Below are 17,545 nucleotides of genomic sequence, written 5' to 3'. Positions count from 1 at the left end.
ATGTAGTTGTAGTAGTTGTATGCAGCTAATATGTATCTTGGTGGTATGTATGTCGGTAGTACGTATGTAGGTAGTATGTATGTCGGTAGTATGTATGTCGTGGTAGTAGTAGTATGGAGGTAGTATGTATGTCGGTATTATGTATGTAGGTAATATGTATGTAGGTAGTAAGTATGTAGGTAGTAAGAATGTATGTCGTAAGAATGTAAGAAGTATGTATGTTGGTAGTATTTATGTAGGTAGTAAGTATGTATGTAGTAAGTATGTAGGTATTATGTATATAGGTAGTAAGTATGTAGGTATTATGTATGTAGGTAGTATGTATGTAGGTAGTATGTATGTAGGTGGTATGTATGTAGGTATTATGTATGTAGGTGGTATGTGTGTAGGTAGTATGTTTGTAGGTGGTATGTTTGTAGGTAGTATGTTTATAGGTAGTAAGTATTAGGTAGTATGTATGTAGGTAGTTTGTTTGTAAGTAGTATGTATGTAGGTAGTAGTAGTATGTTGTGGTAGTATGAAGTGGTGGTAGTAGTATGTAGTGGTAGTATTTGTCATGCCAAGTTGTCATAGTAGTATGTAGTATGTAGTAGCAGTAGTAGTGGTCGTAGTATGTTGTAGTAGTATTAGTATGTTGTAGTAGTAGTATGTTGTAGTAGTATGTAGTATGTTGTAGTAGTATGTAGTAGTAGTAGTAGTATGTTGTAGTGGTAGTATGTTGTAGTAGTCGTATGTAGTATGTTGCAGTCTCAATATATCAATACTCTGATGATAACACAGTGAAGAGGAGGGTTTGATATGACCTATTATTTAGGGGGGTAGAGGTGTAGGAGGGTAGTGAGGGATATTGAAAGGAATATATGTATGGGGTGGAGGGGGAGCGAGTGGTTTGGTATTTGCTGGGTGTTGCAGTCTGTACACAACACAGCAGTACACTGACACTGTGTGGTGGCTTATGCCATATTATACAAACTAATTTACCTTATCAGCTTAAGCCAGTTCAGCCTTTGTTTTTCATTAGCAGGAAATCGGTAGAAAAACAGTTCTTGGTTGTTTTCTGATCTATTTATACACTCAGGAACGCAACACTGCGGCATGACCGAGCACTTTTCTCACTGAGTCCAGCTGGTGTTTGGCTCCAGTGGTTTTGTGTTTGGACCCGGAAGCAGAATTATGACGCGCGCGTTACGTCACACTTACCAAGAGGATAGAATATATGGAAGATAATGTTAAAAAAAAAAAGGCAATTTCACTTACATTTTCGGATTCAGCGTTCAATTCTATATAAGTGAGTGTATTTTGAGGCATGTGTGACTTCAAATAAAATTGTAAGCCAGACAAAACGTTAGTTTCATTCCTTAGGGACACAACATGTAAAATTGGCCCAAACGTCAAAACAAAACTCGCTCATTTTAAGTCGTACAAGCTAATGCGACCACTCATTCTTCTGGGAAGAATCCCGTGCACATGCTGGTCACACTTATAAGTCACCTAAGTCTTTATACGTTCATCAAATACTGACACCGCGATTGACATTCGCTGAGGTAAATGTTGATATCTCTTCTGAGGTAAAATATATATATATATATATATTCGTTTGATACGTAAAAAAACAAGAAAAAACGTTTGATACGTTTGATATACGTATCAAACGATACATTTTATGAAACGGGGAAACCTAATACACACTTTGGTGGTTTTAAAATGACAGAATATGTCTTTATTAGAAGAAAAAAAAGAACCTTGAAGACGATGCTGCTAACAAAATACACCGCTCTAACGCATAACCACAAGTTTAAACGACATTTACAACAAATATGACAAATATTTTCATATCACAATGTCAAATAAAGAATATATAGAAGATAATGTTTAAAAAAAATGAGCCCTATCTTCCAATGGTAAAAAATCCTTCAGAAAATTCCTGGATCCGGAATAATATCCTGAGCTTCACCAAAAACTAATCAATTCTTCCTTATCCCAAGGGCAATCATCCCACCAACTTTCATCCAAATCCGTTCAGAACTTTTCCAGATATCTTGCGCACACACACACACACACACACACACACACACACACACACACACACACACACACACACACACGCGCGCGCGATTGAATGCATTACTCCCTGGCGGGAGTAATCATATTTATTCTGTGCGGACAAACAGACAAACAAACAGACAAACAAACAAACAAACAGACAAACAAACAAACAAACAGACAAACAAACGGACTCAAATGTAATACCCTCTCCTCTGGCGAGGGTAACAACAACATCAGTCATTTTATGCTTTTTGGTGCTGCTTGCAGAGAGATAGACAAGATGCAAAATGCCACCAAGGTGAATATTACTAGCCAGGTTAGCAAATCTTGCAAAGGAAAGAATAACTTTACCCTTTAGGAAGCTTTATAAAAGATTTTTAAAAAACTCAAACGTGTAATTTGGCATTAAAAATGGACTTGGGATTCATGTCAAGGGAGAGCCTAATCAAGATATCGTTGGCCATCATGATGTGGTAATGGAGTGATGGCAGTGTGGGATGCACATGAGCCAGACACCCAAACCAGACCATACTGCTGTTGGCTTCAGCAATCAGCTTATGCAAGTGCAGCCGATCTGTTATGCGTCCCTTGTACATTGCAACATAGCGCCTAATGGCAAATTTATGTAGCTGGCAACGTGAATTGATGTACCGAGGATTGAGCAAGGTCAACGGCTCCCATGAGAACCCGGGCATCGTTTTCTGGTGCAGTGCCGAGCAGTGTCGGTGTTTCTCGGCACAATTATTTCCAATATTTCCGAACACTTAAATGCAAGCACGTTATAAGTGCCAAATCGGTGGTACGATGTACCGGTGGCCTGAATATTTTCCAAGCCTATCAAACTACATAGGACGAGGTTGAGCAAATGATACTAGGATCGCCATACCATCAACTTAGGCACAAGTGGTGCAAGTTGGAGTGTGGTAAGCATATCAACAAACCATATCAAAACTCTGTGCTGAGCACAAATCCGGCACAAAGGCCGTCTAGCCTCCCCCAGCACCACCGCCACAAAATGTGATTGATCTCCAAGAGTTTCCAAAATGCAGGGTTCACAAGTTATTGTTTTTAACCGAAGCTAACAGTTTGTTTTTTGGTTGGAGATAACAACGAATTGATATTAGCAAATTCATGTTTGCAATCAAAGGCCAATGACCCATAAGACAAAGCGTAAGCAAACACACCAACAAAAGCAAAGATACAAGGAAGTACTTGGGATTCTGTGCACTTGGGTGACAAGACACCTTCAGATTCAATGTAATTGAAATAAGCTCAAAAGGCAATGAGAACAGCACTTGGTAGAATGCATACCTCCTCCAGGCTGAACAGTTTACATGTTGTATCCCACTGATAGGCCCGATCTGAATTCAGACTTGAACCAACATCTAATCGGCTTGTTCTTGTCACCTAACCAACTAATCGACTTAGATTTGTCATTGGTCGTCCACAACTTTGTGAAATGTCATGCTATATGTCGCTTTGGCACTATCTCTCAATTGTGAAGAATCACTTAAAAGATTTTTTTTAAACCTCTCGTATCCAGATCCGGATTCGGTTCTTCACCAAAATTGAATCCATTCATCGTTGTCACACACCTAACCTGTCCACCAAATTTCGTCTGAATCTTTTGAGATATCTTGCTCACAGACAAACAAACAAACATTGGTGAAAACATTACCTCCATCCAATTTCATAACCAGAATGCGTTTGCGGAAGTTTGCGGAAGAGTTAATAACCAGAATGCGTTTATTGATCTCTTTTTATACTGTTCAGGACAACCGGGTTGATTTTTCACCAACAGTGAATGGAAGAGATATCTGTCAGGAAATAACCAATCAGCTAGCAAGGAAAGAACAAACTTCATATTTTATCAACACATTCATCAGTATAATTGCAAAATGACAAATTGTTATTACACGATGATAAAATCTAAAGGTCGGGTTTGAAAAACAGGATGGCTAAACAGCCGAGGCAATGTGGTCACATCGACATTGAACCAAAAGAACCACCTTAATGGGGATAAAAAAGTGAAACAAATGCTCTTCTTTAATCACACTTACACAGCAGTGAAGTCCAATTGAAGACCCGAGTGGAAGAAGTGTTTACAGTGCCTTCAGAAAGTATTCACACCCCTTGACATTATCACATTTTGTTGTTACAGCTTGAATTTAAAATAGATTAAATTGAGCTTTTTTGTCACTGATCTACACATAATATCACATAATGTCAAAGTGGAATTTTTCTTTTAGAATTTTTTTTACAAAATAATTAAAAATGAAAAGCTGAAATGTCTTGAGTGAATAAGTATTCAACCCCTCTGCTATTACACAAATTTCTGTTGATCATCCTTGAGATGTATCTACAACTCGAATGGAGTCTAACTGTGGTCAATTCAATTGATTGGACATGACTTAGAAAGAAGCACCTTTCTATATAATGTCCCACAGTGACAGTGCATGTCAGAGCAGAAACTCGACCCTGAAGTCCAAGGAACTGTCTAGTGAACCCCAAAGATATAATTGTGAAGACGCATAGATCTGGGGAAGGTTATATAACAATTTCTAGAATGTTGAAAGTTCTGAAGAGCATAGTGAGCTCCATCATTAGGAAATGGAAAGAATATGGAACTATGCAGACTCTTTATAGAGCTGGCCGTCCGACCAAACTGAGCAATCGGGCAAGAAGGACCTTCGTCAGGGAGGGGACCAATAACCCAATGACCACTCTGACAGAAATACATAGTTCCTTGACTGAGATGGGAGAACCTGCCAGAAAGACAACAGTCTCTGCAGTACTTCAGAAATCTAGGCTATATGGGAGAGAGGCCAAACAGAGGCCACTCCTGAGAAAAAGGCATATGACAGCACATCTGGAGCTTGCCAAAATGCACGTGAAAGACAGAGCATGAGGCAAAATATTCTGTTGTCTGATAAGACGAAAATTGAACTATTTGGCCTGAATGCAAAGCGCTATGTCTGGCGGAAACAGAGCACAGCGCATCATCAATCTAACACCATCCCTACCGTGAAGCATTATGGTGGCTGCATCATGCTATGGGGATGCTTTTCAATGGCAGGGACTGGTAGACTTGTAAGGCTAGATAAGAGGGAACAATGAATGGAGCCAAATACAGGCAAATCCTTGAGGAGAACCTGCTTCAGTGCCAACAGGACAATGACCCCAAGCATGCAGCCAAAGCAACACTGGAATGGCTTCTGAACAAGAATGTGAAAGTCCTTGAATGGCCCAGCCAAAGCCCAGACTTTAATCCCATTGAGAATCTATGGAAAGACTTGTAGATTGCTGTTCACTGACGCTTCCCATCCAACTTGACAGAGCTTGAGTAAATCTGCAATGGGAGAAATTCCTCAAATACAGATGTGCAAAGCTGATACAGACATATCCAAGAAGACTCGAAGCTGTAATCACTGTCAAAGCTGCTTCTATGAAGTATTGACTCAAAGGGCTTGAATACTTATGTAAATTAGATATTTCTGTATTTCATCTTTTTTGTAAAAATGCATAAAAAATATTTCCACTTTGACATTATGGGGTATATTGTGTAGATCGGTGACAAAAAAAATCTCCATTTAATCCATTTTAAATTCAGGCTGTAATACAATGAAATGTGAAAAAGTCAAGGGGTGTGAATACTTTCTGAAGGCACTGTAAGTCATATTTCTTTTGCAAAGTGAGTTAGACCAAATAAACCATCTACAGTATGGTAACAATCCATGTCTGTAATAATTCTGCATCGTGTTATTTTGTGACTTAAGTACTTCATCCACTTAGGTATTCAATTGATTTTAGATACAAGGCATTATAAATATGTTAGACAATCTTAATTATGAGGGTTGTCAAAAGCAGAGAGTTGTCAAAGAACAAACATAGCAAGAGTTCTCTTCGAATTTCAAGAAAGGAAAGCAGATGCCACTATTTGTGGATGAAAATATTTCATGGTCACTGGCAGATTTTCACTTCTCAACCTCTTATGAAAGATGCGTTCGGAAACTGTGAATTTTGGCAATGCCCCAAATCTATCACATGTCAAAAGGTGAACAGCAATGAGGGATCAAATTGAATGACATCCACTGTAAGCTTGAGCGCATCTATTCATTGACCATTTGCTGTAAGATGTGGAGCCGAGAATGAAACATGTCAAACAAAGTCCATCGCTTGCGGAAATGACCATCATCGAACTCCAAGATGAGTAATTTACGCTCAAAATGTAGACAGCGCTAATTCTCGCTTTGCTGAAATTTTTTGCCTTATACTAGGTATATACCAGGTTTTTTTTCGCCATCCTGGATAAGGGCTTCTATATACGAAGGTGGTTCAAAACAGTTGGTGTGTCCTTTTGATTGCAGAACTTAGAAACACAATGCACTTGGAAATAACAGGTATGTCGAACCAGGTTTTGATTCTCATCTCTTTGGACTACTTAAAGACCATCTGGGTGGCAATAAGTTTACAAACATTGAAATCTTGAGGAAGTCAAAGCATGTGTCCTGAAGTGGCTACGTAACCGTCCCAAATATTTATATGCCGGCTGCACCAAGGTGGTACCACATTGATTTGGCTAAGTGTGGATGCGTTGTAATACAACACCTTCAGATACAGGTGAACTTTCATCAACCCTGTATTTTCTATTTTTTCAAAATAAAAACCCTATATTAACTTTGATGTGACTGTCAAAACTTTGATCTTTCCTGAGAAACGACATTTCAAAAGTTGACCTCCAAAGCCAGCCGCCAACTGGGCATCCTCCATCATACAAAGTCCTTCCTTGGCACACCTGAACTTCTATCCACCTACAAGGCATTCATCCGCTGCTTTATGGAATGCCGCTCACCTCTCTGGGCTCGTTCCGTTGCCTCACATATTGCTCAGCTTGATGCCTTGGAAACAAATCCGTTTAAGATTATTGGAATCTCCCGCGATGAAGCTGTCTATGGGCCTATCACTTCGCCATAACAGAAAGGTCGGTGGTCTCTCTGTCTTCTTCCCCTTCTTTTCTGGTCCAGCACCCTCTGCCATCTGTGCTCCCCGCCATCCTCACCCCCAGGTTTCTGCAGGGCACACACGGTCCACCCTCACCCTCAACCCCTTTATTGTGAAACTCCCAAAATCCAGGATTACCGCTCACCTCCACTCATTTGTTCCTCTTTTTCCCCGCCTGTGGAATCAACTTCCTCACTCTCTCCAATCTTATCCTTCTCTCCTGGTCTTCAAGACAGCTTTTCATCACCATGCAGATCATCCCCATCCGAAACCATGATCTTTACTGCTCCCGTTAAAGCTCCCCGCTCCCCAAGTAACCATTTTTCCTTCCTGAGAGTTTGCTTCATTATCCATCCTATGCACAACCCTGCATTCTCCCCCTACCCCTCATCTTTACCCATATCGCTTGTTTGCCCATGTATGTCTATTTTCTCTACCAACCCTGCTGTTGGCATTTCCCCCTTCTCTTTCTGCTGTTCCTATTGTTCTGTTGCATCAGTTCTGTGGTCTAGCTCTTCCACGAGTCTTGACTTTGCAAACAAAAATAAAAAATAAAGACGAGACGGAGTATATTAAACAAAACGAAAAAGACAGACCAGTCTTTTTTGCTTGCTTGTTATATTATAAGTTTAACCTCTTTAGGATTCTGCAATACGTGCTGCAGATTTGCATTAACACCACAATTTTTAACACCACAAACCACTGGAAAAGTGTCTTTTTTTACCAAAGATGTTGCTACGAAAACATGTCATTAGTATCGATAAATGCAGCATACATATGTCAATACAAACAAACAGGAGCAACAGTTTGTTTTAACAACTTCCGAGCAGTGGAGTGCCATCAATATCGATGTCTATCAATGCAGATATCTGCCATGTAACCCACAGATATACGGATGGATGAGAGAGCACCCACTGGCGGACATGCAGATTCTTCGCCTTGCTAAATTGAGAGAGGCTCAAGCGGCGCCCACACATTATACATCACGTAACCAAATCCACTTTACAACAGGAGGCAATTTTAAGCCTCGCCGCATCCCCCTCAGTCTCAGAGTGAACCAAAAAGGTGTGTGGATACCTCCTACAGTGACACAAGCCAAGCAGTACCGACCTCCTCTTACACTGCTGTGTACTCATAAACTAAAAGTAGAGAACTTTAAAGTATACATGAGAGATGGAAACACAAATATACACAAAAAGACAGCAATAACAAAATTATTAACAATCTCTCCTTTATCACCTCACAATGCTGCGCTCCAGCAACTAGCTGCACCCCACTGTCCCAAAATAGGCACCACAATGAGTGAGTGATGAGGTAGCAAAATAACGTTCATGCAAAGCTTAAACGTTTCTAGAGGAGTGATAAACAAATAAGCAGGGAAGGAAATTGGCAAAGCAATTGGCGTAATATAATTGATAATATACAGATTGCTTCGTCTGTCAAAATTTCAAAATCAAGACCAACATTCTGACTTGTAGGAGCATGAGGCAAGTTCAAGAGATAAAGCCTGGTTTGTTCCTTTTTAAGCCAAGTGGCAACACGATAGCTTTTAAGTACTCAATTTCAAGGAATCTCTTTGGGAAAGACATGCACGATACTTCTATCAACCATTTACGTCAAACGAGTGTCCGCAAGAATTTCTTTCACAATACAAAACATGACATTTGGATACTTTAAAACAATTTACAGAGAAAAAAAGCAAGTTAATCCCGACTTTGCTTATCTCTTATTTTTCTTATTTCTCATTTCGGACCAAATGGTAGGTTTGTTTGGTCATAAGCAATAAGCCTATTTATTTTCAGTTGAAACGGTCAACATCGGCCAAAGGTCAACGACTTAGGCCTACTTTCTAAAATCATCCATTTTCACCCAACTCCTCCCTCCAGGTCTTTAAAACAGCTGTTCACCACCATCTCTTATCTTCCCCCATCCAAAACCTTGATCTTTTCTACCCCCGCTAATTCACCCCAGATACACTTCTTCTTTTTTTGAAATTCCAACTTCTTTCCTGGAAGTCCTTGCAGTGTTCATATGTTTTATACCTCTCCCACCTCCCCCCAAGCCCTCCCCCTCCCATATTTCTCCCGATGTCCCTGCTCTCAAATGTTGTGTTTGTGTCCTTCCCCCTCTCTCCCCATCTTGTCTACCGCTCCCCTTATTTTTGGTGTTTTATGTGTCGGTTCGACTTTTTGTGTGATTAATGTTAGCTGTTTCATGAGCCTCGATCTTGTATACAAAAAATATATATATATATTGACTTGAAATTTAAAGAGCATTTTCATATCAGATCACTGAATTCAACCAATTGTTTTTGAGGTCACAATTAAGGCCGTATTTCTAAAATCGTCAATTTTAATCCAATAGACTTGAAATTTAAATGGAATTTGCATATTTGGTCATTGAATTCAAGTACCAATTATTTTAAGGTCAAACTTGTTTTAGGGATTTTGCAAGTATCATGGTCTACACGACGTCTTTCTTGTTTATTTGTCTGTGAGCAGGATATCTCAAAAAGTTGTAGATGGATTTGCACGAAATTTGGTGGATATGTTTGCTGTATGACAAGGACGAAATGGTTAAATTTTGGTGAATATCTGGATACAGATACCAGAATTTTCTAAGTGATTCTTTACGATTGGGAGATAGGGCCAAAACAATATATAGCACAATATCTCAAAATGTTGTGTACATTTTCAGACATAACTTGGTGGAAAGGGTGTGTGCATGACAAGGAAGAATTGATTTGATTTTGGTGTATATCCGAATCCGCCGATCCACCAAGGCCAAAAGGATCCAGATTCAATATTTTTTAAATTTCTTAAGTAATTCTTCACTATTCAGAAATGGAGCCAAAATGATAGAAAGCATCATATTTCAAAAAGTTGTTGATGGATTATGGCTAAACTTGGTGGTTGGGCTGGTTAGATAACAAGAACAAGCCGATTCGATTTTGGTTCAGTTCAGCAGATCTGGCCTATCAATGGGATCCAAAACGTAAACCGGCATAAACGTAAAGTAGTATCCAAAATGTAAACGCCTGGCGGAGGTATGCGCTCTACCAAATGTCATTCTAGTTGTATATACCGTTTACATTTGATTAATAATAATGACGCTGCATAATAATGATGGATCGTTTTGCCAATTGTGACACGGGCACCTAAAACTTCAGAAAGGGGAATCGCAGATTCAATCGGCAAGTAACATAACCAAGTAATTCAAAACCACAAGGACTCACATCATCATCCACATCAACACTGCACCATATGTGCCAATTACAATCTCACCTTACGAATGCTGTGCAGAGGACTGCTTTATGAACACCTGAAGCAACTTGACTACATCAATAAGATATCTTTTATTACTCTCGTGTTTGATGCAGCTGGTTTCACATATTAAATGTAACCCATGATTGCTATATACAAAGGCTGTATCATGATTCATTATAGATTGCCAGACATTTACACGAATCTCAGAATTGACTCAAATTTCTCAAGCCCAAACATATCCGACACTACGTGATGCAATCTTTTGGTCCTTCCCTTTAATGCTCCTCTACGTGCCATACACCCCTTTCCCTTAAATCTCTCAAACCTCAATCTCATTGTTTTCCCACACATGCCAACACTCCCTAACCCTCACACCATTTTCCCTCCTCATCTTTCCTTCTTTATGATTTCCCTCAATTTACTACTCAATGCCCCCAACTGGAAGTTAAATCTTCAAACTGAGTCTGCTTTGTGGATTTTAAGACAACACATTTAGAATGAAAGGTCACAGTCTGTTTTTTAGCACCACCAAGGTGGTAAGAGTTTCACCACCAATGCCAAAAGGGATAACTGCAAGGGTCTTATAAGACTTCTACGGTACTTTAGGTTCACACAAGTTAGTGGTATGAAGATTATCAGGGGAGAATGAGAAAACAATCTAGCACACAGAGCTTATTCCATGAGCTATACATGAAATTGACACGTGGCTGGAATCAGGCATCTGCACCAAATAAAATAAAAAGAAATGTGGATAGGAATATGATAAGTAAGAAACAATTTTATGATGCATTTCATTGAAATTATACCCAAAATGAAGGATGGTTGGCCGTACAAGTCACATTTTTGAAATGGACACAGAACAAAGATATAAAAGTAGATAACACGTGAAAAATAACAATAAAAATGTAGGTACTGTATATCCAAGGCTGCATAATCTCTAAAAAGATGTTTAGTCTAAGTTTTATGGAGACACGTTTGAAAAGTATGAATGGATAAGTCAAAAAGTTTATGTTAGAAGGAAGGAAAACTGTCATAAAAGCTTTCTTTCACAAGCCTTCCCTGCAATGGCATTTTCATAGCCTCTTTTAATAGTGGGCTTCCATCTTCCTTTTTTAACAGATGTCCTCACGGTATTTGGATTAAAAACAGTATTGTTTTTTTTTTTGGACTCAACAGCTTCCAAAACACAGTTAATCACTTTTTCCTCCTCCCCACCATCCCCCAACCTTATCAATACACTAAAAAAAGATGCTGAAAACAATTATATAACAAGAAAGAACAATCAGAGATTGCAGGCTCACGCCAGGATATGTTTTTAGTGTTTTTTAAGGTTTTTGTGTTGAAACAAATATGGCGGCCGAACTACTTGACCGATGACGTCATCCTTTTTTTCTCTCTCTCAACCAATTTATCGCGAGATGACGCTCAAGAAATTTCACCCTGATCGTATGAAGTTTTGTACATGTCAAATTATGACGTCATTATGGAGGGACCTATGACATCATCTTTAACATATATTATTCCCCATGGAGAATTCTTTACAATGAGCCATGTCTCAATTTTTTCTCGGCAGCGCTTTCGGAGATATAGAGGTGCAAAGATTTTCTGTTATTCCAAGATGGCGCCTATACCATGTGACATATGACATCATAATTATCATTTAAAAAATCTGTAGGAGGAGGTGCACCTATGGTGAAAATTTCCTGTCAATCGGACCAACAGTTGCAGAACAAACAACACAACAGGCATTTTAAGGCCATTTTCCATGCTAGAGCAGGGGTTAGCCTTGCAGGCCATGACAATCTTCTCCATTTTGCCCTATTTTCTGCATCTCCCCTTGTTAACCCCCTTGCCCGCATTTCTTCTTCCATCACCTTTAGCCAAGTCTTTCTTGGTCTTCCCCGTCCTCTACTTCCTTCTACATTCATTTCCATCAATCTTCTCAAACAGTCTCTTTCATCCTTCCTCAACACATGACCAAACCATCTCAACCTGTTTCTCTTCACAGCATCCATCACAGGCTCTATTCCCATCATCTTTCGTAATTCATCATTTGTCTTCCACTCTCCCCACTCTAGCAGAAAAAATGGCCTTTAAAATGCATGTTGTGTTGTTGTTGTGTCTCTCAACGATACTCCACACATCCACCGAACCATTCGCATTTCTACCCTTTCCAGCCTTCCTTGCTGCTCTACGTTCATTACCCATGTCTCGCTCCCATAAATCATAACACTTCTCACACATGCAGCATACACCTTTCCCTTCAACTTCAACGACACTCCCCTCCTCGTCAGCACGCCACTCAGTTCCCGAAACTTCTTCCATGCACATCTCATTCCAGCAACCATCGCCGAGTCTGATCCACCTTCCCCATTCAGCATGTCTCCTAGGAAGCAAAATGTTTTCACACCTTCCAGTTTCACGCTGTCTCCAAGATCCAACTCAACATTTCCTCCATCTGCAGCTCCCTCTGTGCACACCTTACACTTGAATGTAGCTGCCACACTGGTTAATGGCCCTCTCAGACCACAACATTTTTGATGAACCCACTCAGTGCACATTATACATTGAATGGAGTTCACTCCGACACCCTTCCTGCACCCAGCACACGGCCACTTCCCAGTTCTTTCCACCTCACCACATGCTTTACCACTTGCCATCACCTACGTCTTTCCGATATTCACCTTCAGACCTTTTGTCTCCATACATTCCTTCCACTTGTTCATCTTCTCCTTCAGTCCATCCATACTCTCCGCAATCAACACCAGATCATCTGCAAATAACAACTCCCACGGTAAACCCTCCTTTACGTTCTGAGCCAGCACCTCCATCACAGCTACAAATAGTAGTGGACTTAGTACCGACCTTGATGCACTCCCTCCCACCTTAATCTCAAACTCACCACTGTTCCTGTCCTTCGTCCTTATAGATGTGCGCGCTCTCTCGTACAGTGCCATCACTACTCTGATCAACCATTCCTCCACTCCTAACTTCCTCAATGCACAATTTTAACTTGCAGAGAAAATCATATTTATTCTGTGCAGACAAACAGAAATAATGAATGAATGAATGATCGTTTTAAGGCCATTATCCCCGCTAGAGCAGGGATTAGCCTTGCGGGCCCCATGACAATCATGGTTCACTGTTTGAGGCAATGTTTTTATGGCCGGATGCCCTTCCTGACGCCAACCCTTGGTCACGCTCTTATGATGCACAGGGATACAGTGTACCTATTCTAAATCGGGGTACACACCGTGATCATTTATCCCAGCAAGCTGGTACTCAATTTGCCGACCTCGGAAGGATGACAGGCTGAGTCAACGCCAGAGTCAACCCCCCTGGCGTTAATTCAGCGATCGACCGGGATTCGAACCCAGGATCCTAGGATCCCAGCCCGGCACCCTAACCGCTAAGCCAAATCGAACCCAGGATCCTAGGATCCCAGCCCGGCACCCTAACCACTAAGCCAAAACCAGCGGACAAACAGACAAACAGACAAATGAAAAATCACTCAGAGCAACACTTGGCAAAACGGTACAAAGTAGAATGGCACTCAGTAGAGCATCCTTTTGACCTCAAAAATAATTAGTGGTTGGATTCAGTGACCTGATATGCAAATCGTCTAAAAAGTTTAAGTTAACCTGATGAGAATTGACAATTTTAGAAATTTGGCCTATGTTGACCTCAAAAATAGTTAGTGGTTGGTTCCAGTAAGCTGATATGCAAATCCTCTTCAGATTTCAAGTCAATCAGAAGAAAATTGAGGATTTTAGAAATTTGAAATGGTTGCTAACCTTTGGCCTATGTTGAACTTTTAGCCTATGCTGATCTCAAAAATAGTTGGTCGTTGAATTCAGTTAACTGATATGTAAATCCCATTCAGATTTCAAGTGAAGCTAACTAATTCCCACGATGAAGATAACATTAACTAAGCTAACATTCCCACGATGAAGCTAACTCTGAGGGCCTTTCACTCACTCACCGCAGGCAGGTTGTTGGTCTTTCTGTCTTCTACCGACTCCTCTCCGGCCAAGCACCCCCAGCCCTGTCTGTGCTCTGTCCCCCAAAAACTACTACAGGTCGCACAAGATCTGCCAGCAACCCCCTTCTGGTGAAACTGCCAAAATCAAGACTCTCTGCTCACCTTCACTCTTTCATTCCCCTTTTCTCCCGCCTCTGGAACAAACTCCCTCACTCTCTTCAATCCCACTCCTCCCTCCAGGTCTTCAAAACAGCTGTCCACCACAATCTGTTATCTTCCCCTTTTCAAAACCTTGATCTTTTTGACCCCCGTTAATTCACCCCAGATCCACTTTTTAGAAATACCCACTTCTTTCCTGGAAGTAATAGCAGTGTCCATGTGTTCTATACCTCTCCCACCCCCCATTCCTCCTCCCAAGCCCTCTCCCTCCCACAGATCTCCCGATGTCCCTGCTCTCAAATGTTGTACTTGTGTGCTTCCCCCTCTCTCCCCATCTTGTCTCCCACTCCCTTTATTTTATGTTTTATGTGTCCGTTTGTTTTTTATGTGATTAATGTGAGCTCTTACACGAGCCTCGATCTTGTATCCCCCTCCACCCCCCAAAAAGGAATAGGATGAAGCTTGGGGATTTTAGAAATTTGAAATTGTTGACCTTTGGCCTATGTTGACCTTTTGACCTATGCTGATCTCAAAAATAGTTGCTGGTTGAATTTAGTTAACTGATATGAAAATTATATTCAAATTTCAAGTCAATGGGATGAAGCTTGGGGATTTTAGAAATTTGAAAAAATGTGATGGACCTTTGGCCTATGTTGACCTTTTGACCTATGCTGATCTCAAAAATAGTTGCTGGTTGAATTTAGTTAACTGATATGAAAATCCCATTAAAATTCTGAGTCAATCGGATGAAAATTGAGGATTTTAGAAATTTGAAATTGTTGTTGACCTTTGGCCTATGTTGACCTTTTGGCCTATGCTGATCTCTAAAATAGTTGGTGGTTGAATTCAGTTAGCCGATATCTAAATCCTTTACAAATTTCAAGTCAATCGGATGAAAATTGGGGATTTTAGAAATTCGAAAAAAGTGGTTGACCTTTGGCCTATGTTGACCTTTTGACCTTTTGACCTCAAAAATATATAGGATTTTGTCATTACGTTTACCATTTGGTGAAGAGTCGTGAAGATTGGTTGAAAATTGTGACCTGCAGGCAAGTATAAGTGAGCGGACAGACAAACACACACAAATACTCTCACAAATACTCACACAAACCGGAGTGATCAACATACTTGCAAAAAAAAAAAAAAAATTTGCCAAGTAACAAACAGACAAACAAACGGACTCAAATGCAATACCCTCTCCTCTGGCGAGGGTAACTAGAGCGAAGAAAACAATTGTAACCTAAAATAAAGCTGAAAAAGAGCAGATTGATGCTGATGTCCAATAGGGATGACCGATTACCAAATTTTGAATAAAAAAAATATTCTGTTTTGACCCCGTGGCCCTATGTCCCCACTCCCTGTGGCATGAACCTTCGTTGACGGCATAAGACCAACGGGGGCTCAAATCCCATAAAATTGTTGAGCCATATTTCATGTGTCTACTAATTTTATTGCATTTATACAAAGTTTCATTTAAAAATCGGTTGCATTGCATTTTGGGTATTTGACCTTCTCTCACACCTTCTTGCCATATGGTGATCATAACTAGGTTTGGTGAATTTTTGCACAACTGTTTAGGAAGGGATCGCGTGACGGATGGTGGGACGGACAGACAGACCGAGTCAATTACAACATCCTGTTGTTTTTTTTACCTACCTCAAACATAGTTCAGGTGAGCGTATGGCATTGCGCATCGTCTTTTTCTCCAGACACAGAATGTTACCAAATTTTGGTTACATTTGCCCAGGGCCCAGATAAGCTAAAGGTCCAGTGGTCCTATTTTTTAAGCAGGGGATAATCAACATTTTGTAAGTCTCTGTTCTCTTCAATACCCACCAGTTTCTTGATATCCGAATACAAGTCTACTTACTCAATATTCTCCACATTTGATATACCGTATTGCTGTGTCGCAGACAGCAGGTAGTCATGTTCCAATACCAGTTGCTGTGGATCTGCCTATAAATAATGATGTGTCATGCAGGTGACTAAGTGTCATGGGCAGAATATGTCTCCTTCCATTCAAATGTAAGCAACTTCACTTCTGACTCGTATTTATGAATAATTTCATGAGCTGACGTGCTTGCTCTAAGTGGTTATCACTTTGTGACAAAAAAAACAACAACACCAAAAGAGATTTTCACCATGAAGGCATGTTTAGTTTCTATTACACACTAGGTGTGGCATTCACTCTTTGGGATTGAAGCTGATTTTGGGATTCCCAACTTTGTTTAAGATTTCATAAACGGTAGGACTACGATTTTGCAGCCACAATTCAAAATGTAAAAATAATTAATTTTTGTGAGTCAATGTGTATTACCTTTCCCTTCTTCATTTTTGTGGCCTCGGAATCCTTGGCATCTATTTTTGCTCTAAAAGTCTGCTTAATGGCCCGTCTTCTACCGGATTATATGCAGTAACTCTCTCCTCCATCTTTATATCCACAAAGCCAAATCGTTTCTTTGACAAACCTCATATGTCTACATAATTTCAAAGTCACTATCAACCTCCACTCCTCATACTTTCTGTTCTGATTCCTGAAATTACCACCCTGTATCAGTGCAATATTATGACAGGGGCAGGCAGTCTTAGCTTTGAGCTGTTTAGTCTGGGTTTGAATCTCGTCCCAAAAATAAACTGTCGGGTTGGTGCTTCGCAGGCAGGGCAACGCATCACAAAGTGTGCCATCCCTTGGATGGGTGTTAAGCCAGGTGTCCCATATACTAGCATTAAATTGTGAATGTTAAAGATTCCATGGTGTCTTTAGCAAAGAGTAGGTGAATAGACTGGCAAAGAGTAGGCTGGCACCCTGGGCAAATTCCAAATTCCTGCCACATTCAGCCAAATGTCAGGTCTAGTCAGCCAGTTAGTGAAAGACTGGCCACAAATGTTCCCCGGCTGACGCCACAACAAGTTAGGAATGACCCAGGGCATTAAAGTGGCAGTTGTCGTAGATCAGTCCAATGATGCTTAAATTTGTTGTATGCCTGTTAGTGCTCTGCCATTTCAGAAAGTATACTTTTCACATGCTACTCTGACAAGCAAGAAAAAGGCTGGGCGAGCGGGTTGGTGGCAACACTGTTTTATCCCTTCA

At 40.4% G+C, this 17,545-nt stretch overlaps 1 protein-coding gene across 2 annotated transcripts in view; it reads right to left on the bottom strand.

The window, feature by feature from the left end:
* The window catches only part of LOC137430764 (activin receptor type-2B), a 221,800-nt gene that overhangs the window by 134,638 nt on the left and 69,617 nt on the right, over positions 1-17,545 (bottom strand). The gene's annotated exons all lie outside the window — the stretch shown is intronic.

Source organism: Myxine glutinosa, chromosome 7 (assembly GCF_964187855.1).
Source record: "Myxine glutinosa chromosome 7, kmMyxGlut1.1, whole genome shotgun sequence".
Lineage (NCBI taxonomy): Eukaryota > Metazoa > Chordata > Myxini > Myxiniformes > Myxinidae > Myxine > Myxine glutinosa.
The sequence above is the reverse complement of the archived record's forward strand: the minus strand, read 5'-3'. Positions and strand labels throughout refer to the sequence as shown.